The following is a 25,752-nucleotide window of genomic DNA, read 5'->3' as shown; positions in this document are numbered from 1 at the left end:
AGCCCATATTTATTGAATAACCACTCGGTGTTAGGTACTGAGCTAGGTGTTGGGACTAAGCAGTAGACAGTCATCGTTCATCTTCATGGAGCACAGAACCAGCTGAACTCACACTGTCTGAGGCTAGCCTGCTTATCTGGACTTCTGCACTGTCTTCTGAATTCCACTCCAGTTCCCAGCTCCACCACTGCCCCCACTGGCCAGCTCCCACCTCCTCTCCTCTCCTCTCACAGAGGGTTGCATTCTAATTGCCGTGTCCTTTTCTCCACCCAGCTTGATCTCCTTGATCTCTTTCATCCATCCATCACAAAGGACTGGTTCCTCCTAAGTCCCCGGTGCTGTGCCTGACTCCATTCCTTGAATCAGATACCTTGATTATTAATGCCAGTCCAGGTTGGACTTGAGTTGGCCACACTCAATAACCTTGTGAATTTAACTTTTAACTCTTCTGTAGAGGAAAGTATTTCCTTTGATCACCATCCTTGTCAACCTCCCATCCATACACCACTCTTCACTTTCTTCTCTCCCCATTGGGTCTCTGCAAGTCTTGCCATTTAAACTGTCCTCTTCCCCCATGATTTTCCATGTCTAGCAAATGTTTACTCTTCCTTCAGACTGAGCAAAGGTCACCTCATCTGGGAAGTCCTCATCCCACCCCTACTTTTCCCACACATTATCTTCCTGACATGCTGTATTTTTATAAGCACTTTCCCAATTCTACTATAATTCTGTCTTCCCCACAAAGCTGAGACTACATCTTTTTTTTTTAAATATTTATTTATTTTTCTTTATTTATTTTCTTGGCTGCATCAGGTCTGAGTTGTGGCATACGGGATCTTTGTTGCGGTGCTCAGGTTTCTCTCTAGTTGTGGCACACGAACTCAGTAGTTGTGGCGCGAGGGCTTAGGTGCCCTGCAGCATGTGGGATCTTAGTTCCCCGACCAGGGATCAAACCTGCGTCCCCTGCATTAGAAGGCGGATTCTTTACCACTGGACCACCAGGGAAGTCCCCGAGACTACGTCTTAAAGCATTATTGTATCCCCTGTTCCTGACCCACCATATGACCTAAAGTAGAATATAATATACATATAAATAAAGTAAATGCAAGGAGGAAATCCAAATCTCACACTGAATTCAAAGCTATAAAATTAGATCACTTTTCCAATGTTCCCCTTTCTTTTGGTGGCACATATGTTTATGCAAGGAGTGAGATGAGCAAATGACAATGCTGGTCTTCTAGTTCTAAAAAGAATCCATCTTCTGTTTTTTTCTCCTCCTTTTACTCTGTGGCAAATGTTTAACAACTGGTTCGCTGGCAGAAAGCCCTGTTTAGTAGTGTTTGCCAATTTCCAGGGTGTAAATACTCTCACCATGGCTGATTTCAAGCTGTACCAACACGATGGTTCTGAATGTGGACTGGGGGAAGACGTGCACAGTGACTCTTGGGAGCCAGTAGGAGCCAGCTCCTGGGCACCATTGCCTTCCTTCACTCTTCACAGCGAATTAGACCAAGTCCAGCTCATCCTTGCATAATTCTCAGCATCCCAGCTCTTCTTCAGCACTTCATGCCTGACCACATCTGCCCTTCCTTCCGTATCCCACCTTTCTTCCAGAGGAGTCTACCTTTCCGGTGTTATAGTTTTTCATTGCATTAGTTTCCTGTGGCTGCTGTAATAAATTGCCGCAGACTTGGGGGCGTAAAACGACACAAATGTATTCTCTTGTGTTCTGGAGGCCAGAGGTCTGAAATGAGTTTCACTGGTCCGAAATCAGGGTGTTGGCAGGGCCGTGCTTCCTCTGGAGTCTCTAAGGAAGAATCTGTTCCTTGCCTCTCTCAGGTTCTGGTGACTGTCGGCATTGTCTTGGGGCTGCATCACTCCGATCACTGCCCCTGTGGTCACATTACCTTCTCCTCTTCTGTCTGTGTCAAATATCTCCCTGCCTCTCATATGGACACTTGTGATTGCATTTAGGGCCCTTCTAGATAATCCAGGATAATGTCCCTATCTCGTGGTCCTTAACTTAATCACATCTACAAAGACACTTTTTCCTATAAGGCAGCATTAATGGGTTCCAGAGATCTTTGGGGGCCGTTATCCAGCCTACTGCATTCATTATTTTTAAAATAATAATTGTCATACTGAGTAAGTCAAACAGAGAAAGACAAATATCATATGATATTGCTTATACGTGGAATCTAAAAAAAGTGGTACAAATGAACTTATTTGCAAAACAGAAATAGAGTCACAGATGTAGAAAACAAACTTACGGTTACCAAGAGGGAATGGGGGGTAAGGGATAAATTGGGAGACTGGGATTGACATATACACACTACTATATATAAAATAGATAACTAATAAGAACCTACTGCATAGCACAGGGAACTCTACTCAATACTCTTTAATGACCTATATGGGAAAAAAAAAGAGTGGATATATGTATAACTGATTTACTTTGCTGTACAGCGAAAACTAACACAACATTGTAAATCAACTATACTCCAATAAAAATTAATAAAAAAAGATAAATAAATAAAAATAATGGCTTTCCCCATTAGAGTTGCCATAGCCCTAACTCAGCCAGAATGGAGAATAAGCACTGTCTTTTGCCCTCGCCAGTGCGCTGGTGTGTTCTCCTGTGCTTTCCTCCGATCGCCTGGCTTTTTCCAGTCTGTTTGGCTTACCTCTGGTGATCTCTCAGCCATTAATAATCCTAATTTCCTGTTGGCAGTCTTTTGACTCATAGTAAGTAGAAGGTTTGTTTTCCAAAGAAAAACACACATGGAGTTATTTTAATGGCTAAATAACCCACTAGATATTAGCTTGTGAGTGTGCTGTGCTCTAAAGTGGGGTGTGTGTGTGTGTGTGTGTGTGTGTGTGTGTGCATGCATGCATGTGTCTTGACTATGTGCTGCATCAGAACAGTTCTACAGGATGCGGAAAAGATAAAGACATGGGCCAATCAACCCCAAGGGAATGCTGATAATAAACTCATCATAAATTATGTCAGGAACATATCTCCCTGGGGACCAGTTATAATGGCCTCATAGGATGCTCCTTCATAAATGTTCATGTACCTGGAAGCACATCGCTATCCCCAAATGTAGAAAATTTTGGAAATATGGGAATAAAAAAACCCAATCATAGCCTAACCTAACCACTACTGGCATGTTGGTGCCAATAAAGCTGTGATGAGCATCTTTCTGCAAATTGCTTTTCCATATTTAAGGTTATTTCTTTGTATCCATGAATTCCCAGAATGACTGGGTCCAGTTGAAGATTGTTAAAAATACTTCATATCACTTCTGGGTTCCAGTGGCTCCATACCATTTTCAGCCCAGAGATCGAGGCCTCCTGAGATCAGCCCACCTCTCCCTGCCCAAGCTCCCTGCACTTTATTCCCCCATAAGAACCAGCCACGACAGCCAGGCTCATTTTCTACTGCCTCCTCCATGCTGCCTGTCTGTCCTTTTGCTCTGGTGTAGCTTCTTGGGTTCTTCGAATGCCCAGTCTTCTCAGATTGCCCATCCCTTGCCTCTCCTTCAAGGCCCAGTTCAAGTCCCCTCTGGAGAAAACCCTTCTTTTAAAAGGCTGTCACTGGACTTTCATGGTGGTACAGTGGTTAAGATTCCACGCTTCCACTGTAGGGGGCACGGGTTCTATCCCTGGTCGAGGAACTGGGATCCCGTATGCCACGCGGTGCATCCACATGTCAGGTCAGTGTCATGCAGGGAAAAGAGAATCTGATTTGGAGTCAGAGTCTCTGGGTTCATGTCCATGAGATCCCTGAGATAAAAGTCCTTCCGGGAACTCAGTTTCCTCTGCTCATAAAATAAGAGTTATGATCCTGGCTCAGAGTTTGTCCAACGTTGTCATAAATATGTAAAATAATGAATAGGAAAATGTTTTTTTTTTGTTTGTTTGTTTTTGCGGTACACGGGCCTCTCCCGTTGCAGAGCACAGGCTCCGGACGCGCAGGCTCAGCGGCCATGGCTCACGGGCCCAGCCATTCCGCGACATGTGGGATTTTCCCGGACCAGGGCACGAACCCGTGTCCCCTGCATCTGCAGGCGGATGCTCAGTCACTGCACCACCAGGAAAGCCCCCAGGAAAGTGTTTTAAAAGCTTCATAAACACAGGGCTATAGAGTTATTTCTGCCTTCACCAATTCTCCTTTCATCCTTATGGTCTATACAACATAATTAATAGCACTTGATAGACTGACCTATTTATTCTTCAATAGCATCACATACCTGGAACTATGTTCTTGCCTGTTATAATGTTGTATAGGAAGCTGGCTTGTTCACTGTAGCCTGTGCGTGTGTCTCAGCCCTCCAGCTAGATTGGGATGTACAGGTGTAGAAATAGTGCCTTATGCGTCTTTTGTTCCCCATGACGCCTAGCACAATACTGAACACAACGAAGGTGCTGAATGAACACTTGACCAGACGCTTATGTAGCCTTACCACTGTGCCTGCCAGCTTATATTCTTCTTAAAAAGTTTAACTTATCATTAAGTTTCAAATTGCAAGGTGATCTGCATTAGCCACAGGGCATTGTGTACATCTCAAAAACATGTTACTGGGTCCTTCAGCAAAGAAGTAGTGGGGATGGTGCTGGTAGATTTGTACTAATCTCTCACTAGGCTTCCAAAGCCATCAGAAAAGAACATGCTTGGATCGAAGTTTTGGTCAATGTTCCTTCGTGGTTCGCCTTTTTATCACCCTTCCCCTAGTACTTTTTTTTTAAAAATACAAATCTTGAATAAAGTAAAAGGAAACAAACTCGGTTAATGTCATTTTCAACGTGGACGTTTCAACAGAGAAAAGATCCAAAATTTCTAAAATCAGAATTTTTAAAAAAAATTTATTTTTTTATTTTATTTTATTTTTGGCTGCGTTGGGTCTTTGTTGCTGATCTCGGGCTTTCTCTAGTTGCGGCGAGCGGGGGCTACTCTTCCTTGCAGTGCGCGGGCTTCTCATTGTGGTGGCTTCTCTTGTTGTGGAGCACGGGCTCTAGGCACGTGGGCTTCAGTAGTTGTGGCTCACGGGTTCTAGAGCACGGGCTCAGTAGCTGTGGCACACGGGCTCAGTTGCTCTGCAGCATGTGGGATCTTCCTGGACCAGGGATCGAACCCGTGTCTCCTGCATTGGCAGGCGGATTCTTAACCACTGCGCCACCAGGGAAGTCCCTAAAATCAGAGTTTTAACAGTGACTAGGAAACTATGTGGTATAGGTTGAGCACTTTTTAAGAAAATCCAGTTTCTAGAAACCCAAATTTATAAAATTGAAATTAGGAAGCAAATTTCACAGGAGTCTTTTACTAGGAAATTCCTCATTCTTGTATCACTCTTGAGTCAATTAAAATGGACTTAAGGTAAAAATGTTTAATTTTCACTCTCCAATCAGGACCACAAGTATTGAGTAAAGTGAATTGCATCCATATAAATTTAATAATTTTATATTCATCAAAATCTTCATTCTTGATATATTTACTTGCTCAGTGAGTCATTTGCTTAAAGATGATCTTGATTTTTCACTTTTCCTGCTTTGGCTGAAATGTTTCAGCTTTAAGTTATGTGATAAATGGGGATTTTCTTATCTTAAGATGAGACACCAGAATTGATCTCTTTTGAAGGAATTTGTACTCCAATTGAGCAAAGATGATTCTTTCAATGCTGCTTTGATACTTGGCATTGAACCAAGAAATCTAAAATTAGCTGCCTTCAGAATCCAGGTGTGGACTAAGTGGAAGCAATTCAGTTTGCCCCAGGAACTCACAGAAATTGCTGAAACAGTAAATAGAGGTCTGGTCAAACTGCTTCCTTCACTAAAGCCAACTTTTCAGGACTGCCTCTTTCTGCAAGGAACAGAAAGCTACCGTAATTCAGAGCTGAAAGGGACCAGAGAGGGCATCTTGTATAAACACTTCAGGTCAGCGGAATGAAGTTACTGGCCTTTCTGAGCCTGTTTCCACAATGCCAAATGGGGTCATACTACTTGCCTGCCCACCTCTCAAAGGTACTGTGAGGATTAAGTGATTGGGCTTTTTCCATAAAAAGAATGAAATAATTGCATTTGCAGCAACATGGATGGGCCTAGAGATTATCATATTAAGTGAAGTAAGTCAGAAAGAGAAAGACAAATACCATGTGATATCACTTATATGTGGAATGTAAAATATAGCACACATTATTATTCAACATAGTTTCGGAAGTCCTAGCCACAGCAATCGGTGAAGAAAAAGAAATAAAAGGAAGCCAAATTGGAAAAGAAGAAGTAAAACTGTCACTGTTTGCAGATGACATGATACTATACATAGATAATCCTAAAGATGCCACCAGAAAACTACTAGAGATCAGTGAATTTGGTAAAGCTGCAGGATACAAAATTAATGCACAGAAATCTCTTGCATTCCTATACACTAAGAATGAAAGATCAGAAAGAGAAATTAAGGAAACAACCCCATTCACCATTGCATGAAATAAATGGTGAAAAGAATAAAATACCTAGGAATAAACCTACCTAAGGAGGTAAAAGACCTGTACTCAGAAAACTATAAGACACTGATGAAAGAAATCAAAGATGACATAAACAGATGGAGAGATATACCATGTTCTTTGATTGGACAAATCAATATTGTGAAAATGACTATACTACCCAACGCGATCTACAGATTCAATGCAATCTCTATCAAATTACCAATGGCATGTTTTACAGAAGTAGGACAAAAAAATCTTAAAATTTGTGTGGAGACACAAAAGATCCCGAATAGCCAAAGCAATCTTGAGGGGAAAAAACGGAGCTGGAGGAATCAGACTCCCTGACTTCAGACTATACTACAAAACTACAGTAATCAAGACAATATGGTACTGGCACAAAAACAGAAATATAGATCAATGGAACAGGATAGAAAGCCCAGAGATAAACCCACGTACCTATGGTCAACTAATCTATGACAAAGGAGGTAAGGATATACAGTGGAAGAAAGACAGCCCTTCAATAAATGGTGCTGGGAAACCTGGACAGCTACATGTAAAAGAATGAAATTAGAACACTCCCTAACACCATACACAAAAATAAACTCAAAATGGATTAAAGACCTAAATGTAAGACTGAACACTATAAAATTCTTAGAGGACAACATAGGAAGAAGACATAAATCACAGCAAGATCTTTTTTGACCCACCTCCTAGAGTAATGGAAATAAAAACAAACAAATGGGACCTAATGAAGCTTAAAAGCTTTTGCACAGCAAAGGAAACTATAAACAAGATGAAAAGACAACCCTCAGAATGGGAGAAAATATTTGCAAATGAATCAACAGACAATGGATTAATCTCCAAAATATATAAACAGCTCATGAAGCTCAATATTAAAAAAACAAACAACCCAATCAAAAAGTGGACAGAAGACCTAAATAGACATTTCTCCAAAGAAGACATACAGATGGCCAAGAGGCACATGAAAAGCTGCTCAACATCACTAATTATTAGAGAAATGCAAATCAAAACTACAATGAGGTATCACCTCACACCAGTTAGAATGGGCATCATCAGAAAATCTACAAACAACAAATGCTTGAGAAGGTGTGGAGAAAAGGGAACCCTCTTGCACTGTTGGTGGGAATGTAAATTGATATAGCCACTATGGAGAACAGTATGGAAGTTCCTTAAGAAACTAAAAATAGAGTTACCATATGGCCCAGCAATCCCACTACTGGGCATATACCCAGAGAAAACCATAATTCAAAAAGACACATGCACCCCAGTGTTCACTGCAGCACTATTTACAATAGCCAGGTCATGGAAGCAACCTAAATGCCCATGGACAGATGAATGGGTAAAGAAGAAGTGGTACATATATACAATGGAATATTACTCAGCCATAAAAAGGAACGAAATTGGGTCACATGTAGAGACGTGGATAGACCTAGAGACTGTCATACAGAGTGCGGTAAGTCAGAAAGAGAAAAACAAATATCGTATATTAATGCATATATGTGGAATCTAGAAAAATGGTACAGATGAACCAGTTTGCAAGGCAGAAATAGAGACACAGATGTAGAGAATAAATGTATGGACACCACAGGGGGAAAGTGGCAGGGGTGGTAGTGGTGGTGGGATGAATTGGGAGATTGGGATTGACATATATACACTAATATGTATAAAATGGATGACTAATGAAATAAATAAAATAGAAAAATACAAAAAAAAATATGGCACAAATGAACTTTCCTATGAAAGAGAAACAGACTCACAGACATAGAGAACAAATTCGTGGTTGCCAAGGGGGAGGAGGGGTGGGAGAGGGATGGACTGGGGTTTGGGGATTAGCAGATGTAAACTATTATGTATAGAATGGATAAACAACAAGGTCCTACTGTATTGCACAGGGAATTATATTCAATACCCTGTGATAAAGCATAATGGAAAGGAATACGGAAAAAAATGTATAGTACATATAACTGAATCACTTTGCTGTACAGCAGAAATTAACACATTATAAATCAACTATACTTCAATAATATAAATTAAAAATTTTTTTAAGTGAACGGCTTTTTAAACTGTAAGCATAAAGCGTTATTCTTTTCTACATTCACTTTGGTGTTTCTAAATCATGGCTACACATTCTTTTTTTTTTTGGCGGTACGCGGGCTTCTCACTGTTTGTGGTCTCTCCTGTTGCGGAGCACAGGCTCCGGATGCGCAGGCTCAGCGGCCACGGCTCACGGGCCCAGCCGCTCCGCGGCATGTGGGATCTTCCCGGACCGGGGCACGAACCTGCGTCCCCTGCATCGGCAGGCGGACTCTCAACCACTCTGCCACCAGGGAAGCCCTGGCTACACATTCTTTAACACTCCTTCCATCCAGAAATCCCCTCCCTTTGACTATAGGCAGCCAGCCTCAAAGACTTTCTTGTAACCAATAGAAGCAGCCCACTTCTGAGTGCAGGTCAGAAAAGGCAATTCAGCTTCTGCCTGGTTCTCTTGGGATGCTCACTGTGGAAGAAGCCGGGCACCATGTTTGAAGTTCAACTACCCTGAGATGCCATGCTGTAGGGAAGCCACCTGGAGAGGCCAAGTGCAGGCCCTCTGTCAGCAGCCCTCATCTTCAAGTCTCACCCAGGCCAGGCACCAGACATGTGAGTGAATGAGCCTTCGGAAGACACTAGCCTCCAACCACTGAGATATCTCAGATTCTGAACTTCCCAGTTGATGTCCCAGATATCATGGCACAGAGATGAGCCTCTGTCCTTTCTGAATCCCTGACCCATAGAATCCACGAGCATAACAAAATGGTTATTTTTTGGCTACTAAATTTGTGCTGTTTGTTATGCAGCACTGGTAATGGTAACAGTCACACTGCAACCGCAGGAACAACACCAAGCCCTGTACTTGCTCTGTGCCGGGCACAGTGGCAAGCAGCTCACATACGGACTTGACTATATCCTGACCACAGCTCAGTGAGGAAGTCATGATTTTCCATCTCACAGTGAAGAAACTGATGATCAGAGGGGCTAATGATTCACTCAGGTTCCACAGGGACTAAGTGGCAGGGCCAGGACTGACACCTGGGTCTGGCCTGACCACAAAACCCACCCCTAGGCTACAGCTGAGTCCTCCCGTGTAGTGGGTGATAGCCGACTGTCAACGCACACCTCTCCCTGATGCCCAATGTGTTTGGTTCCTCTAGTTCCTCTCTTTTCCTATTTGCCACTTACAATCCCCTTCTTTCAAGAGCTGGAATGAAACCTCCTCCTATGTCTGACGTGGTCAACTTTCAAGCTGGCCTGGTACCACCAGGGAGGTTTTCAGACCGTGAGGCCATTTTGCCCATCCCTAAGGCTGAACCAACCACGAGGCTTTACCTCACAAGCCCTGCTTTGCCTCACAGGCCAAGCCCGTCAGATCTAGTTTTCTCCTGAGCCGTGGGGAGAAAATAACAAATAATTCACAGAACAACTCACTCATACATTCTAATCTCAAAAATATGCTGGGTGACCAATTTGTTCTTGGCCCCCAGAGCCATTAGCACACGTGTGACAAATTATCCAGAAGGTTCTCCACACATTGGTGATCTCAACCCACTCTTGTGGGCTGCCAGCCTCCAGACTGCTCCTACATGAGGGTGTGTAGCTCAGGCTGCCGCCCTGGCAGGGCCTTCCATATCTGGAAGGGAAAATCCACGCCAGCATTTGTCCTGGTACCCACAGATCCCCTGGAGCTGTAGGTCCACCCAAGGGTCCACATAAAAGCATGCGCCTTTGAATGTCTTCAGGAACAGCGCTCAGAATGCACCTCTTTGCCTTGCACCTAAAGATCTACTTTGGCTGTTCTCTTGTATTCTCTCCGCAGTAGCACCTGCAAGCTTAGTTCGTCCAATCCCCACCAAGCCCAAACCTCAGGCACCTCTTGCTGGCAAGAGGCCACCTTCAAAGGCAGACGTGAAAGAAGGTAGGCACTAAGTCTCCCACTTAAAGCTGTCACTACCACAGAATGTGAAGGGAGCTGGCTCCTCGTTCTAGCAGTGAAATCCCTCGTAGAGCCCCTGTCTCATCCTGTCACGTGACTGCAGTGCTCCAGAAAGGGCTCTGACTAACCAGCCAGCACCTCTGGGCTTGGAATTGCCCCACAGCTCATCTGTGAGGAGCTGGGAGGGTTCTCCTTCCAATTCAAGTTGGCACTGAGCTCCTACCACGTGCTGGGCATTGGAAATACTAAGATGCATGAGCCAATTCCTGACCTCACTTGCAGATGAAGACATTCGTTCTCAGTCTTGACTTCCATGTATACCATCAGGTGTCAATCAGTTGTGACAAGTCACTTACTATCAATAACAGGACGCATCAAAGATTTGAAATAAGAGTGGATGCGTGATTATACGCACAATATTGTTGCTTAGTAAGGGGGTTATGATCTTCCCATCTCACAGTGAGGAAACTCGTTCTGACACAGGAGAAGGGGCTGGAGAGAGGCAGTCTGAGCTCTGTGGGAAGCACACGGTGAATGTCACGCTTGCGAGCATCATCTGTCTTGCACCTTGAGGGAAAAGGCTGAGAACTGCTGTGAGCCCAGCGAAGGCAGGGTGTGGGCTACGCACAGAACCACAATTCATACAACCAGCAAAGGGGCTTCCTCTGCTGTTCCCCACACAGAAGGGACTAGCCAGCGGTAGGCTGCCTTTCAAGAAGCCAACAAAGCAGAAGGAACGGTTGTCTTTTGACTCTGGCAAGATTTTGCTCATTTGTTGTTTGTTTAGGAAAAGAACGGTGTACCAGTTCTAGCTGTGGCAATGTCTGGCACTGTGAGCGTCCCCTCTGTAGCTGATATCTCCCAGGGGACCCATGATGAATCACATGGTGCGCCGTGCTAAGTTAATCTCTTCAATAACGTTAATAGTAACGTTATTTATTTCTACGGTGCTGTAAACTTACAGAACATGTCACATTCACCAGCAGTGGTAGGTTCAACTTTAAGAGCCTTTGGAGTGGGTCTTACCGCCACCTCCACGTGAAGAAATAACCTCAGAGAGGCCCTGGTCCACACCAGGTGAGTGACAGAGCTGGGATTTAAATCCAGATCTTCTGTTTCCAAACTGTATTTCTTGCATTAAACCCACGTGTGTTACACCCCGCCTCGTGAAGGTGAGGGACAAAGACGTGGCTACATCTTCAGTGGTGGCGTCTAAAGGGAACGGAGGCGGTCTCATGTTGTTGGATAAATGTCTCACTGGCTCACGGAAGCCTGTTTCTCGGTAGTGGTGATACATCTCTCTGTTTAGTCTGTCTTCTTGGCCACCCTCCTGCAGAATTTCCTCTGCTTTCAATACACACATACCTCCCACCACACACATACCCAGGACTATTCCAGAACTGGCAGGGGGCAATGCTTCCACTTAGAGCTTTGGTAAGCAACCCAAACCGGTGATGGCCTGAGAGCCCACAGGTCTTACTTCCTGCTATTGGAAGACCGGAACACCTACCAGTTGCCATGGTCGCCACTGAGCTGGCATTGGGCTCTTACGCATGTAGACTTAAGTCACTTACTGCGACTTAAATCACAGGAAATCTTGCAGAGAAGAGGGAGTAAAAAATTCTCCCCCAGATTTGCCCCTCTCTCCCAACACACACACACACACACACACACACACACACTCCCCTGTCCTACACACATGGATCAGGCATTGGCTCTATGACTAAGGTGCTCCACTCAGGGGAGAACGTGGTGCCCAAACTGTGACATGGGCACTGCTCATCAAATGCCATTTAAAGCCAAGGACTTTTCACCCCTCATTCAAAGTGTTTCTCAGGCTTCCCTGGTGGCACAGTGGTTGAGAGTCCGCCTGCCGATGCAGGGGACGCGGGTTCGTGCCCTGGTCCGGGAAGATCCCACATGCCGCGGAGCGGCTGGGCCCGTGAGCCATGGCCGCTGAGCCTGCGCATCTGGAGCCTGTGCTCCGCAACGGAGAGGCCACAACAGTGGGAGGCCCACGTACCAAAAAAAAAAAAAAAAAAAATGGGGCAAAGTTTTTCTCAAAGTGCTTATTGAACTTCAAACTGAATGGCCACTTAAAGGGTGATTGCAGCCCTCCCACTGTCAAAAAAATGAAACTTCTGGTTTTGTTAATGCTGAGTCTTGGCTCAAGGTTTGAAGGCTGCATGGACTCCTGCCCCGTACGTGCATACATTTGGAGAACGGCTCAGCTGGCCTTCCAGGAAAAACACGCTCGCGTCCTGCTGTATTCCTTCAGCTTTGGTCTTGTCAACACAGGGATCATTGAGAGCCTAACCCTAAAGCTTTGGACCCCTTTGTTCTCTGAACATGAAGGGCAAGATGCAGAGCAATCACGTGACAAAGAGTGAAACTATGGTTGTCGGTGGGGATACCTGCCATTTCTAGAACACTTCATCCTTCCGGAGGGCTTGCATGATATCATTTGACCCACACAGCACATCTCAGAGGTGAAATTGAGCCAGACTTTTTAATCACCGTTATGTGGATGAAGCAGCAGAAATTTATAAATGTATAAAGAGATACAGGGTGAAAGTGTGTGTGTGTCGGGGGGTATACATACGCACATGCACACGCTCAGAAAGGAGGAAACATCTCATCATTTAAAACTACCTAAGACCCCCCCCCAAAAAAACCCACAAAAACGACCTAAGATGACATCTGATGATAGGGGCTTTTGTGTCATTTTAATTTTCTGTTTATTATTCCATATCAGGGTTATCTGGAGTCACGCTGACTCTGGGCTCAGACCAAACAGAGCGGGAAATCCCACAGGCAGGAACCAGCCTGCAGCTGAAGTTCACCTGCTCTGGACAAACAAGAGAGCGGAGAATATGTCCCCTGTGCTGTGGGCTGCCTGGCTCTCCTATCTAGAGCCTCTGACAGTTTGAGTGGCTGGTGAAGAACTGTCGGCTGCACAGACAAAATTCATAGAACTGATGGTCAGAATTTTAGAGCTATGCATCACCTTAAAGATCCCAAGTAAGCTGCCTTTTAATTGCAGGTAGTGTTCCAGAATTGGGTTTCTTCCCCTGTGTGTTAGTAGCCTTGGTAGCATGAGTTACCCCTATTCTAGAAAACAGTGTCTGGTCCAGAGTCATCCAAGGGCTCTTCTTGCGGTGCTCACTCTTAGCCCCCTCCCCTCCACCCTATTTCTGCAACACCAGCCACTGGTCTAATAATCAACTCTATTACCTCACAGTAGTACAGAGCCCTCCTTCCCTGCATGCTAGAAACTAGCCCAGAGGCCAGCCTGGAGAGCCCGTCACCCACTTTATGTTGCACAAGTTCTTGTAAACTTTGTATCTGACTTTTCCTTCTCCCTGGAGGATCTTGGGGTTGGATAAAAAAGCTGATGAAGCAAGTTCGTATCCTGTGCTTATTTTCCAACTTCATCTGAAACTGTTATAAAATACATTAAAAAAATTATTTTTAAACAAAACCACTAGCAGAAACTGAAGGGGCCTCGGTTAGCTCCTACGAGGTAATATATCCTTTGGACGGATGTGTGTCTGTGCCCACTGTCCCCCCTCCATTAAGCACCCCCTGGGGAATGCCCAGGTACAGCCTCCGGAAAGGATTGGGATGCTTTTTGGCACAAACAGCCCTCAGAAAATCCTATGGCTTTCACGACAGTTCCCTTGCATTCCCATGGCTGCTGTGTCAGGCACGGTGTAGAAGTTAGCCTCCAATATGGGGTCCCTGGCCTCATAAAAGTTACACCCTAAGCTTCAAGAGTTTTCTGGAATGCAAGCAGGAGGTGCTGAGCTGTTCTGAGCTCTTTAGGTTTGGGATGGGGGGACCTGAGGGGTGTGCTGTGAGCGGCTGTGGTTCCAGCTCAGCCTCCGGGTCTGGAAGCCATTGTGATCGGGGTCTGTTCTGGATCTGGCGGGCAGATGAGTGTGTCTGGCCTCTGGGTCCCTTGCTGAGGTGCAAAGAGGAAAACCCTCACTCCTGTTTCCTGTCACAGTCAGGGGATTTGTGTTCAGACCGAGGAAATCCCGTGATCTTCCAAAAGGAGCACGCATCACAGGGACTGGGGCCTGAGGCCAGGCTGAGTGGGGCGAGGCCTGGCTGATGACCTCCCTTCTACCCCCCTCTTCTCCCAAGGAGGAGCAGGCCATACAGCAGCCCCCCAGTTTCTCTTCCCTCTTATCTTTTCCTCTTATCGTTTGCATGTGCATCTCACTCGCATGTTGAGTTAGCTCATGGTAAGACTAACTGCATAATTTCCCAGCTGACTTCAGATGGAGGGAAGTAATGCCCTTGTGAGGTAAATTTGCCCAGGCAACCAGGAGTAAGATGGATTCTGCAGTGTGTGTTCAGCCAGTTGTATGACAAATAGCCGAACCTCTCTAGAGAGCATCAGGACTCCTCTGTACTTCTCTTCCTTTCCTTTTCCTTCAAAAGGGCCTGACAATCCCCCGCGGGCTGCAGAGGGCAAGGTGGGCATCCTTCAGAGTTAACTCCTTCTTCCCTGGGTCATTCCTTCACCAACCTCCCAACCTCCTTGACAGAGGGTCTCCCCACACTGCTTCTCCCACCACCCAGCCTCCCTGCAGACCGCCCTTGACTGGACCTCAGCGCCAAAGTCCTCCTGTCCAGTATCTCTAAGTCTCATGGGCTGGCTTCCCTGGGGGAAGAGACTCTGGGACAGAGATTTACATGCTAGTGGTTTACTGGGGAGCGCGCTTGGGGACTATAGTGTCAGGGAGGGAGAGAAGAAGGCTCACACCTAAGGATGAGCTGCGGCCGTCAGCACAGAGACCTCAACCCATCCCTGAGGGAGCTCTGAGGCTGAGTTGGCCCTCAGAGGGCCAAGACTGTGCACCTCTGCATCGTCCACTCGTTGGATACAGTTGTTCCTGCCATGAGGACATAACCCTGGGCAAAGTAGCTCCTTTTGAGTGAGGGCAATTCCTGGGGAGGGACTCAGCTGCCCCCCATCAGCAGGTAACACTCCTGGCAGCCAGGAGAACGAGGGTCTCTGTTCTGAAGGGAAGCCTGGCAGCGTTGCCTGCTAGGATGTAGAGAAACAGGAGGATGAGCTGGGCCTCCAGTTCCCACTGCACCAGGTCATCCCCTTGGAGTTGACCTGACCTGTCAGGGGGCGGGGCCAGAGGAGAGAAGGAGGGTTTCCAGGGAGCCCCACCAGTGGCTAGAAAAGAACAAGCACTGGCTGAGAGCTGCTGGGCAGGCCTGGCCCGCAGAAGATGAACTGGCTGCCATCTTGGGGAAGGAGTCCAAATGGACCAAGTGGGTCCAACACAGCCAAGTAATTTGTCTGAGAAAAGCCCCTAATTGGGAGCTAGTCCTGGGATGGTCTAAAGCTATGCCACCCTGCTGGATTCCCAGAGGTTACTGCAACAGGTAACCAACACCCTGCTTTGAGCATCCTGGTGTATATCGTTTGCAAAGCATGGCAGACTCATGGGACCCCAGGAGGAGACTATCTGAGAAATATTCTGACCAAAGCTAGGAGTGATGTCTGCCTATCTTTTGACATTTCTTATACGTGTTTATGTTCTCTCTCCAAATAACTTGAGTTCTCCAAGTCACTTAATCGGGTCCAGTTTGGTTCTCTGCTCTCTGTTCACCCCCTTGACATCATTGCCACGTCTTTGTTTTTCCGTCTCGTTTGGGAGGAGAGACAGTGGGTGGTGGCTGAGGAGAGGCTGTGGGGGAATCGAATGAGAGAGAAGTCCTGCTCTCTGCCACTGCCCACCCTTCTCCAGGCTGAGTGGGGGATGGTTGGCGGAGGCGGGTGAAGGTGTGACTGCCAGCACCCTGTTACCCCTCTCCCCTACACTCCTATGCAGAATTGGATATAACACCAGCTTGTCACTATTCCCCAGCCAACTTCAGACTGTGGGCTGATGCAACCGCAGCCTGTGACACAGTTAGCCAGACGCTGGCAGCAGTGTTTCAAGTGTGACAAGGGTGAAATCGGCCATGATGGGAGCACTTACACGATGGAGCACTTACACGACGGATTTCCCTTCATGAAAGAGAGGGAGATTTTAACCCTCCAGCACTCAGCTAATTTCCTCAGCAACACGGATCAGGGCCATTGCAGGGTCCCCACCCCCATCAGACCCAGGAGGGGCAGGAGCAGCTCTGGGCTGGAAGGTTGCCTGCCCGGCCAGGTGAGGGGTGGTGCCTGGACCTGTCACCAGCTGGTTTCTTATGTGCTGGGGAAGCAGCATGTGGAGCTGGGAGTGATGTAGGAATCTTCTGAGGGATTTTTGATTTTCCAAGCCTACTGGTTTTTCTTCATTTTTGATTCCAGCTGCATCAATCAAACATTTAAATACTCACATGACACATGTTGACTGAAAACCTATTAACCGCAGCACTCTCTGGAAAACCCTTGCTCTCTTCTCACACGGCTTCTTCTACCCATAAGGTCCTCCTCCCTCTTCTCCGCAGAGATATCCCTTCAAGACCCACCTCTCTCTCAAAGCCTTCGCTGCTCACTACTGCTCATTGGTTGTGACCTTCCCTTCCTCTCTCCTTCCCCCTGCATCACATTCCCACCCCTCTCCACCCCACCTCAAGATCCCTCAGATCTACTCCCTTCTCTCCAGCCTAGTTGAGGCTCTCACCATCCCTTGCTCTTGCCTGCTCTTCCTGCCTTTTGTCTTTTCCTCTTCAATCTATTCTCCTCGCTGCAGTGTTCATTCCAAAAGACAAATATGATCATGTCATTGAATGGTCCAAACACTTCTATAATAGCTAACATTTACTGAATGCTTGCTGCATGCCAGGCTCTAAGTGCTCTACGTGTAAAACTTGTCTACATATCGCGATAAACTATGAAGCAGGCATTATTTCTCCCATTTCACAGATGAGGAAAATAAGGCTCAGAGAGGTTAAGTAATCTGCCCAAGGTCACACAGCTATTAAGTGGTAGAGCAAGCATTTGAACCTAGGTAAACAGACTTCAAATACTACCCTCTCGAGCAATGTACTGAATTATATGGCTCCTCAATGACTCTCATCAGCTCTCAGAATAAAGTCCAAACTCCTCAGCAGTCAAGGTCCCTCATTTTAGACTCATCCCTTTTCATTTGCCGACCTGTACCCTTTACTCCACCCCTGAGTGATGTGCTGGTAAATGTTTAACAATGGGCTCTCTGGAAAAGAAAGCCTTGATATGTAGCATTTGCAGATCTCCATCGTGTAAGTGCTCCCACCATGGCCGATTTCAAGCTGTGACTATGACATCGCTGAATGAGGAGCTGGGAAGAGATGCACTCACTCATCTGGCAGGAGCAGGCTCCGGGCTCAGGCACACCGCAGGCTCCACCCACTTCTATCACCCACCCTGACTCTGCCCAGCAAGGGCAGTGTACCTTGGACCACAAACCCCACATCCCCCTGATCACTGACCCATGGCTCATGTGTGGATCTGGAAAGTGCCAGTGAAAGTCCACATTCATTTCCTCTTGTTCACCACCCACCTCTGGCAGTCTGAGGGCAGGGCTGAGAACACCAACTAGGCCACGAAGGCTGATGCCCATCCTTCAGACAGACACTTGTCCACTGCTTGCCGCAGCAGATGTGACCTACCACAGCCCCTGCCCTCCACCCAGAACACCCCATCCACAGCAGTTACGCCTTTCCCCTAAGAGGTAATGCACGACTACTGCCCTATCTGTGCTCTGTCCAGAGGCATCCTGGGCTCTTACCTGTGGACATCCATCCTTAGCCTCTCCCCTTCTCAGCCCACCCACACTTCCAGGGCCCCATCTCTTCTCCTTATTTCATGTGATAATGGTCCCCAAATAAGGATGTCGCTGGCCCTTTACTCAGGAGTCCCACAGGCACCTCCCACTCAGCAGCTCTCACTGATCTCCCTGATCCACAGACCCGGTCCTTACTCTGCAATCTCATCCTCTGTGACTCAAACCCTCCGTCCCGTCTACCAGTCCTCTGGGGCAAGTGTCCTCCCAGCTGTGGCACATGTGTAGATCTCCCGTCCAAGCAGGAACTCACACATAAGCCAAGCAGCTCCCAGGATGGCTGTCCCTGCTCAGAGGCTGGAGGATCTTCCAGTCAGGCATGAGCTAGAACAGACGTCCTGGGGGATATTCCTAGGGAAAGCGGTTTCAGGTGTTTCATCCCAGCTCCTAATTAAAGACCAGGTAGTTTACCCAAGGTGAATAATTGCTTTCCCTTCATTTGTCCCTGGTGCAAAGTGCAATATCCCATGGGACACTGGGTGTGGCTTAGGAGTGACATTTTCTTGTTAACTAAATATTTAATATGACATCACTACATAAATCATAGACACCATATAAGAATGCCAGTTTCCACATGTTTATGACTGAAGGTTAATACTTCCCACTGGGACCACAGCAAACTTCCCCATTCTTGTGATTCTGAATCTTGTGGTACCTGGGGCCATCTCTGTGATCAACCAGTGAGCATCTTTAAATGTGGTGTCAGTTCACAGATATGTGTGGGGCAGCAGGTCAAACACAAAGAAGGTTTACTCAAGGGGAGGTTCTAGCTTCACAGCTGGGCCATCAAACAGCCGTGGTGACCCCTCCAGACCCATCCAGAGCCACTTGAGTCAGTGAACTGAAAGCACTTCAGAGAAGTGAAGACTTGGAACAAATGTATGAGGCGGCGCTAAGTGTGTGTGTGTGTGTGTGTGTGTGTACAGAAGGGTGGCTGCCCTGGGCAGTTTCAGAGATGGTGCTGATAATGACCAGGCTGCCAGAGGCCTTTCCAACCAGACTCAGAGGTGAGAGTGCCCAGGAGGTGGGCAGTCAGAACTCTCCGAAGATTCATCTGCCCAGACAAATTTTCTTTCTGACTATAGGAATGCTGGTCACTCCTGCTGCCTGGGCCACCAACCTCTGTCCAAAGAAAGTCCTGGCTTCAGGGCGCACCCAGCCTGAGGCTGAGCACAGCTGCCTGCCCACACTTCACTCCTGACCCCTTTCTCCTCCTTAGAGCCCTCTTCAAGTTGTTTAGAGGACCACAGGGTCTCCTCCACTTTGAGGGTATCAGCTGTAATCTTACTGTGATAAACGGATTGTGCTGGATCTTTCTAAGTCTATCTGTTGGAGGTTTCCAGGGAATTTTTCTAGTGCTTATCTGATTAACTGGGGCCAATTCACTAAGCTCCCAAGTAATGGAATCTGCTTTGAGCTTCAAGACATGGAAACAAAGACACGTAGACAAAGATGGCTGAGATAAAAATTCCTAGTACAACAAAGGCTATGTTGTAGAGACAGAGAAAGACCTTAGGACAGAATTTATAGCCACGGGGGTGGGTGAGGACCAGGTACCTCAATCCTAAAGGGTGCATGTGTGACAGAGTGAGAGGCCTCCTTTTCTATCTAACTAGCTGGTACATCACTGTTTTTGGGGCACTCAACTGATTTTGAATCTAGTACAAGACTACCAAGAGCTACCAAGAACTAAGGAAAAGCCACACAGTGCCTACCCACACAGGGTGGAAACCGGGCAGAAGGAAAATGAGGATAGGAGAAAGATTTTTTGCTGTATAAGAGTTTATACTTTTTGAGGTTTGAACCACGTAAATGTATTACTCCTTTGTAAAATTAAATGAAAAAAAATTCGTATAAAGTTTGATTTACTCTGCTATTTTGAAAAAATAAATATCATATCAAATACAACATTTCAAGTAGGCAGCTCTTCTGAAATTAGAGGTTACAAAAGTACATATTTCTAGGTGTGGAAAACACCATTCATCAAGGAGCTCCGAGCCCCTTCATTTGTGCGCTGCCTTAATCTAGAGACAGGGATGTCATGGGGCTGGCACCCTTCAGGATTGGCTGAGGTCACACTCAGTGACAATCAACATGACAGGTGGGACTAGGTGGTGAGCAGGTGGCTACCTGCAAGGCTATAGCATAAGAGTCAACGCCAGGGCAGTGATTAATGACCCTATTGGCAGAGAGGAGGGCCTCTGGAGAAGCCAAGTGCCAAGGAGGGAGCCCCTGCCCAAAAGGTGAGAGAGGTAGGAGGGATGGGAATAGCCACCAAAAAGCAGATGTGCAGACAGAAGGAAACTAAGAGAGGAATTCCATGCCAAAGCATGACGTAAGTGAAGAAAGAAAATTTCACCCTGGTGGGTTTCAGCTGAAAAGCGCGGTGTAGAAACCTACACAGTGCATAGGAGCAAATCAGCAAATCAGAGAGGCCCTGGCCACACAGACTGAGCTGGAAGACATCTAGGGGAGAAGCCAGGGTAAAGAGGGGGATGTGCCAAAGCTTGGAACGTGGAGAAGTTAAAATAGAGCTGAAGTGTGATCTGGTCACCCAGAGGGAGGATGCATAAACAAAGTAAGGGGAGACTGTGTAGAGGAGAAAAGTTTACTCTAAAAAGTCAGCAGCAATGAGAGATTTGATTTCAGCTACAGCCATCCCAGAACCCCTATGGGGAGGTAGATAGGGCAGCTCAGAGGAAGGAAGGCCAGAAGGGCTCTCTGAGGCCTCTCCTTTCATGGGGATAAGATATCTGGCAGCCTCCGGAACGGGGCCCTGCATGGGAGACAAGCAGGTTTCCCTTGAGCCATAAAATCCCTCCTCTGGGCTCCCAGGGGCACCAGTGTGCAGTAGGTTGCCCAAGGGTACCGAGCAGTTACAGATGAAAACAATCCCTTTTAGCCCAAAGGCCATCCTCTCTCTCCCTGTTCAAGGACAGAGGGCTGCAAGACCTGAGATCTGAGTGTCACCACACTCATCCCCAGGGGCCTTTAAGCACTGGCTCAGAAAAGCCCTGGAGTGTCTGGGGCTCTGTGGGGTAAGGTCAGTGCACACACTTCCAAGACAAGCAAAGAAAGCCGGCTCTGTAATTTCCTAACACCGAGGGAGGAAACAGAACGAGCGCAGACCAGATACCTTCCCTAAAAGCACAGCTGGCAAGCACACCCACACTGTGAGGCTGCAACTCCCTGAACTAATTAAAAGGCAGAGCAATGAGAATGTCTGGATTGCTGCATAAGCATCTCTTGGGGAAAATACGTTTATGGTATTGCATACCCAGGCCCCGCCTTCACATCCAAGAACCAAGTCAGACACAGGTGATTACAGTTTAGAGCTAGAAATGTATGTAGGGATGTGTGAGTGTGAGTGAGTGAACGAGAGAGAGAGACAGAGAGAGAGACAGAGAGAGAGAGAGCGCGTGCGTGCGTGCGTGCGTGCGTGATGGGTGGATAAGAGCTCAGGCAGAGAGAATTCCTCTGTGGGATGGGAGATAGCCAAGGCAGGCTACCATCTTCCTTCTGATTTCCCTTAAGGACAGAACAATAGGCAAAGGGCTCAAGTGGTACCACAAAGGAACTGGTGTGGCCATTAGGGGAGAAATAACCTCCAACCTATAAGGGGGCATTTTAGCATTTCAGTCTCTAGGAGGTGTTTTTCTCTCTTTCTTTCTAAGTTTAAACACTTATTGTTTGAGTCTAACCCTGCTTGGAGCCAGAATGGGCCAAATCAATATTAAGAGTTTTTTCTGCTTTGTGAATCTATGAAAAGGAAAATTATTTCTTATTCTTTCCTGACAATACTCTTATCAGGTTTGGAAAATTCCCCTGGTGCAGAAAGCCTGAAGCACATTCATATCCGTAGATTGGGGGTCCCAGAGGGAGCCCAGTTGGCAGGTTCCCTTCAGGAGCTCTGTCCACCTCAAGGGCCACCAGGAGAGTTATTTGTTGAGTGTGTTGGGAATGTAGCTGAACTGCAGGATGCCAGATAAACTCTGACATCAAAAAAGAGAACAGAGGCAGCGTGCCCCTCATCTCTTCCCTGGGGAGGGCCCTGGTGGAGATTGAACTTTATCCTGGGACAGTGAAGGATTGCACTGTCCAGGCTTATGAGAAAGAAAGAAGACTTTTGAGCAAGATACTGGGAGGTGTCTTAACTGACCCTTAGCCCAGACTCCACTGGAAATCGATCCCAAGTCTTTGGCAAAGAAGATTCTAAGTTGGAATCGCAAGAGAGCCCTTTGAGGCATCTAACAGAAGAGCTATGACAGGGAGAGCCTGCCCCATCCCAGGTGGGTACCAGAAAGGAGGTGCAGCATCAGGACCAGCAGAGGTGGTGATGGTTGCTGCAGGTCACCTACAGAGTAGAGTGTGGCTCTGACCTCAGCCTCGGGAAAACTTGAATGGTCACTAAAAACTGTATGAGGCCCCTGGGACTCTGTCAGGTGAAAGCTGGGCTGTGCCTTCAGTGGGCTTGGAGTTTCAGTGACTTCACCAGGAGGGAGCTCAGAGTCTAAGACATATTCGTTGCCACTATGTTACCCCTTTCTGACTGTGTCCCTCAGGCAGGCATCAGGTGGGGAGGTATTTTATACATAGGTTGGCATGTAAACTGGCAACATCCCTGGGAACACATCAGAAGGTATGAATTACCTTTCTTCGGAGAAAAAGAAACTAATGATTCAAAGGTTATCAACAATTCATCCAAACTCCCTTTTGTGGGAAGACTACCCATAAGCAGGGAATTATTGGGGAGGGAGGAAGGACATGGAGCTGTGTGTGCAAATCCCAACACACCCTCATTTTTCTAGAGAATTAAAAAATTGTCTTAGCACTGCAGACAGCAGCAGATGAGCTCCAGCTGTGTGCTCACCACCCCCCACCCCCATTTGGTTCTTCTTTGCCAGTGGTTGTCATCTCTGGTCCCTTTCACCCTGCCCAGGCTCTCAGCAGCTCTGAGGAACTTCTTTTTTTTTTTTTTTTTTTTTTGTGGTACACGGGCCTCTCACTGCTGTGGCCTCTCCCGCTGCGGAGCACAGGCTCCAGACGCACAGGCTCAGCAGCCATGGCTCACGGGCCCAGCCGCTCCATGGCATGTGGGATCCTCCTGGACCGGGGCACGAACCCGCGTCCCCTGCATCGGCAGGCGGACTCTCAACCACTGCGCCACCAGGGAAGCCCTCTGAGGAACTTCTGAGGCTGTGCAGAGAAGAGCTGAAGACCACTGCCCTATGCCTTTAGCACTGGAAAGAGAAATCAATTGTCTTTATTCCCAAGTCCTGTCCTCAACCAGTACTAATAACACTAGGTAATGTTTATTAAGTACTTAATATACCCATGTTCTGTATTCTCATTTTATCCTTACAACTCTATAAGGCTAGTTCTATTATTATATCCACCTTATAAATGAGGAAACTGAGTTATTCGCAGAAAGAGGAAGTGATTTGTCTGAGGTTGCACAGGCAGTCTAGTTCCAGAGCCCATCCCCACAGCCACTCTGCCGTGACTGTATTCTTAAACTTCAGGTATGGGATGAAGGCAAAATGGTAAGAAACATGAAACTTCTTAGGCCAACTTGGCTCATGGAGTCATCAGGGACCTGGAAAAGCTATTTGCTTTAATGACTCAGACTTGGGAATTCTGTTTCCTATTAAGATTCTGCCTCTTGGTATCCTGCAAACACTAGGGCAGATTATATAACTTCTCGATATACCCATTTCCTTTGCCAGTGGAACAACTAAGTGGACCACGCATCATGGGTGGATTTGGAATAGGTAAAGAAGAGAAGTCAGGAATTAGAATGTCTGTTCAGTTTTGTAAATTGTGTGGTGTTCTGGCCTAGATGAGAGAATCACAGACTTTTCGAACTTTTAGAGCTTGCAGATCACAGAATCCATGCTCGGCAGGACCTTCAATATTATTGGGGTGAATGCCTCACCCAACACAAGTATCCTTCTAACCACAGTCCTGAGACAGTGCTGGGGCCCTTCAGGGCCGGGAGGCTCTTTAGGTCACCAGGAAGCCATCCCTTGTCTGCAAGGCATCCTTCTTCTGCCAAATGTACCCAGACACAGCACACCCTAGTGGTCTCCATCGCTGCTTCTTACATCGCACCATGTTGGCCTCCCTCCCACCAGAGTCTAACCCTGCCCTCTGGAGAGCCTAGAGTAAATCATATCCCACGGCTCCATGGCAGCCCTTGACACGAAGGTGAGCTGTGATGCCTCTCCTGGTGCTCTCTTTTCCGAGCTAAACCGTTTCAGCTTCTTCAATTGTCATTCAACCTTATTTCCACTGCCCTCACCATCTTTATTACTCTTCTCTGAATGCACTTGGTTTGCCAGTTGTTCCCCTAGCCTCCATCTGATTCTACAGATATTGACTGAGTGTCTTCCAGGAAGATAGTGGATGCTGAGAATGCGTAGAAAAAGCATAGTCTCTGTCTTGAGGGGCTCACTGTCTTGGGATGGGAAAGTGGAGTACTCGCAAGCAATTGCAACGTGGTGCGGGAAGTGCTATGACAGGGGCAAACCCAGGGGGCTCTGAAAGCCCAGTGGATGGGAAAACTGACAAGTGGAGGGGTGTTTGTGTGTGTATTGGAAACTGCATTCCAGAGGGGAGAGAGAGAGGACCAGGTCTGGGAGCTACCTGTGGTTTGGAACTACTAGAATCAAGGTTGTGGGTCAGTAGAGGATAAGAGATAGGCTTGAGGTCAACAGGGGCCAGATCGTGAAGGACATTGTATGAGACTATTCAGAGAGCCATAGGGAGCTACTGAAGGTTTGTAAGCAGGAGAGTGACACCATCAAATTTAGGTTTTTAAGAACAATCGCTCTACGTTGGAGAGAGTCCTGGAAGCAGCTGTGAGGCTGGAGGCGGGTGATTCCATCGCCGGATCAGAACAGAGCACAGCAGGTCTCTAAACTTACTCTGGCAGCTGAGATTCTGTGGATGCTGCCTGAAATTGTGAGCTCTACTTGTGGCCACAGCTCACTCTTGTTTCACATTCAGGGGCAAATAAACCTTCTCTGTAGGAATAGCAATGTTAGCTTTTTCCCAGCATCTATCTCTGCCACCAATTGTTTTAAATTTAATCTCATCAATTTCAGCCCCTCCTTTCAGGTCATTGAAATCTTTGTGCATCGTGATTCAGCCCCTTCATTTTTACTTAAGGGAAATACTGAAGGATTGGCCACAGGGCATGTGGGATAATCAGTGGTAGAAGCAACGCTGAATCCAGGTGTCCTGACCCCTAAACCAGGCACCCTGTTATTCTGCCTCTCTAGGAAATTGATCTGTTTAGAGGAACTAGAATCAAGACTGACTAGCAGCAGCTTAATTGGAAGAACAGGTCTTAGCTTACAGACCCCAAAGTCAGGAAGGGGGGACCCTGTACCCTTTTCCAGTATTTCTTCTTGTTGACAGAAATAATCCCTGAGTAAGAATCTACGATCAGCAGGGATGGCATTACAGGTCTTCAGGCAGCTGAAGGTCACAG

The 25,752-nt window shown here is 46.9% G+C and overlaps 1 protein-coding gene across 2 annotated transcripts in view; it reads right to left on the bottom strand.

Annotated features, from left to right (window-relative positions):
* The window catches only part of BCAR3 (BCAR3 adaptor protein, NSP family member), a 206,287-nt gene that overhangs the window by 178,407 nt on the left and 2,128 nt on the right, over positions 1-25,752 (bottom strand). The window lies entirely within an intron of this gene.

The sequence above is a fragment of the Tursiops truncatus genome, chromosome 1 (assembly GCF_011762595.2).
Source record: "Tursiops truncatus isolate mTurTru1 chromosome 1, mTurTru1.mat.Y, whole genome shotgun sequence".
Classification (NCBI taxonomy): Eukaryota; Metazoa; Chordata; class Mammalia; order Artiodactyla; family Delphinidae; genus Tursiops; species Tursiops truncatus.
This window is presented reverse-complemented; position numbering and strand designations above follow the sequence as displayed.